This window comes from Mus pahari, chromosome 11 (genome assembly GCF_900095145.1).
Source record: "Mus pahari chromosome 11, PAHARI_EIJ_v1.1, whole genome shotgun sequence".
Classification (NCBI taxonomy): domain Eukaryota; kingdom Metazoa; phylum Chordata; class Mammalia; order Rodentia; family Muridae; genus Mus; species Mus pahari.
In genome coordinates, this window is record NC_034600.1 from 57,283,615 (window position 1) to 57,286,576 (window position 2,962).

The following is a 2,962-nucleotide window of genomic DNA, read 5'->3' on the forward strand; positions in this document are numbered from 1 at the left end:
CCAGGCTGGCCTTGAACTCAGAAACCTGCCTCTGCCTCCCGAGGGCGGGGATTAAAGGCGTGCGCCACCACTGCCCGGATTGAACATTTGTTTTCAAGCACACAAGGCAGATGTGCTCAGGTAGTACATTTAATACTCTCCTTGGTGGCGTCTGTATTAAAAGGGATGTTGAATTGCTCAATCTTTCCTGGCTTCAGACTGTTCATTTTGGACAGTCAACAATTCATGCCTTGGAAAGCAGGAGTTCTCAGCCTGGGACAGAATCAAAGCAAAAGTAATACCTTTATCAGTAATGTGGAGAAGCCTCTGATGTCATAAAAGCTAGGGGAAAGGGGGGAACCTAGAGAATGTCTGTCGTTCATAGGCTATGGCTTACAGGATGCTGTTCACTAGAGCTCATAAGGAAACTTTATCCACTAGTATGTAAATTGCAAATTAAACATAGACAAGGAAATATGAGATATTCGTGGTACTCCAGAAACCCCTATCCCACTTGGAGGGGTAGAATGGAGATAACTGTAGTGCGCAAGAGTAGAATACCTTATCCTAGTGGGTGTCTTTGGAATTCTTCCAGTTGGTTATTATTCAGATAACCTACAGACCTCTCCAAACACAGCCATTGTTCCAAGAGGCTGGTCTCTCATAAGGCGTGTATGTTTAAAATGGAAATCTGCATTGCTGAGTAGATAACCAGTGGATACTGGTCCCCTGTTGGCATCTTCCTTTCAGCCCTAAGAAAAACCTTTCCGGGGAAAGAAGGGACGTGAGCTCTGACACCTGGCCCAGACAGATGTGACCTCCCAGCGCCCTGTGGCTGTTCCCTGGGACACTCATCTGCCCTGTAAGCACTGTCTGTAGGGCTCGGCTATCAGAAGCAGGTGACTAAATGGCAAACTTCTCGCTGGGTAGAAAGAGGCAATAAAAGAAGGCAGCTAGTGACCTTATGTTGCTCTCTTGTTCTTCAGTAGCACTCTATGGCCTTGCCAAGCTGTATTGACTGGCCAGTTGTGCCCAGGAAATGTGAATGTCCTATTCTGCAGAAACCTTACAGCACTGTGGAATGTGAGCAGTCTCTCCCTCAGCTGCACGCGTTCTTCAGTGCACACAGCTTCCAAGCTGCTAATTGTCAGATCCAAAGGAACCTTCAGTTCCCCAGGCTCTAAAACCAGTCCAGCTAAATGTCCAGAAATGAGCTCAAACTGGACCACAGGAGGGTTTCTGGTAGTTAGATAAAAGCCAGTGTTCCTCTGGAACTTCAGAAGCCAGCTCCTCTCTGCTGAAGGGAATCATTTGCCTTACTTCTTGCAAAAAGGGTGTATGACTCTCTAGTTAACATACAGCTTTGGAGCCTGTTTTAGTCGGTTTTCTATTGCTGGGCAGAGACACTATGACCATGACAACTCTTGTGAAAGAAAGCAAATAACTGGGACTTGGACACAGTCTCAGAGGTTTAGTTCGTTATCGTGGTGGGGGAGCATGATGACATTCAGGCAGACATTGGTGCTCGAGAAGTAGTGGAGAGTTCTACATCTAGGTCAGCAGACAGCAGGGAGGGAGTGGGGGGAGAGGGGGAGGGAGAGGAGGAGGGAGAGGGGGGAGGGAGAGGGGGAGGGAGAGGGAGGGAGAGGGAGGAGAGAGAGAGAGAGAGAGAGAGAGAGAGAGAGAGAGAGAGAGAGAGAGAGAGAGAGAGCAGTAGAGCGCCACATCAGAGCCCACTCCCACTGACATACTTCCTCTGACAAGGTCACACCTACTCCAAAAGGTCACACCTCCTAGTCCTAAGGAGGGCCACTCCCTGGTGACTAAGCATTCAAATATGTGAGCAGATGAGCCCATTCTTATTCAACCACCACAGCACTTAACAGCATAGCTAGGTCCCTGCTGGCCTTTGGGCTCCTTCAGTCCCTACTCAAAAGTACTTCAGAAGCCCCTGCGGGAGTCTCCTGGCCCTTCCCTTCCCCTCACCCCAACTATTTACCCTTCTTATAGCTCGTTATCCTCACTAGCCTCTGTTCTCACTCTACCCTCTCTATTCTCTCTGCACTGCTGATCTCCCCCCTGTCACAGATAGCTCTGGCCATGTCTAGTTTCTTGTTCTCTATGCTCTGGCCTCTTCCAGATGCCTCTGGGCTGTTCTCTTTCATAAGTACAATAAATACCTCAACCATACAACGGAACAGTCATGTTGGCAGTGTCTTTATTGCACCTCTCGTGCACACATCTGGTGCCAAAAACCCCTCACATACATTAGTGGGTGACAGAAGCTCATCTGTGCCCTCATCAGTGGCTTATAATTCACCACCAGTGGCTGTGATACAAAGGGGCTTGTTTCCTTCACACTGAAAAAAAAGTTACTGGCATTGGATCAGTGGCTCCAGGTTGTTAGAGCTGCGGTTGTGTGATTCTTTTGATGGTCGCCTCATCCTTACAAGATGTCTTGTCTGTCTGCAGCATTAATAAGTGTTCCAAGCAGAAATAAGGGAATAGACAACCAGCATGCCCTGTAAAGATGGTTTTTTAAATGTTTTTTATTAAAGTACATTAATTATACATGTGGCTTTGGTATATTTTCATATATGTACATAATGTATTCCAATTATATTCACTCTTGCCACCCGCTCTTGCCCTCACACTTCAGGGTTTTGTTGGTTTTTTTTTTAGTTCTACCCAATTCACACCTAGTCCTACAAACCTGGTCAAAAGCCCCAGGACCCAAAGCTGGCCAGGTCATAGGCTCTAAGGCTTCTTTTGTGCAGTGGGCAGCGGTCCATACAGAGATTCATAACTGGTCATAGTGTTGATAACAAGGGTCTTTTGAGCGCTCAGCTCTCGATGAGACATTGATGAGTCAACTTCACACTGCAGAAGAGAGGGCAGACAGGATGCAAAAGCTGTAGGATGGGAAAGAGTGTTGTGAAATGTGGTCCTTCTGGACGGGACCTGGACGTGGTAATGATAAACT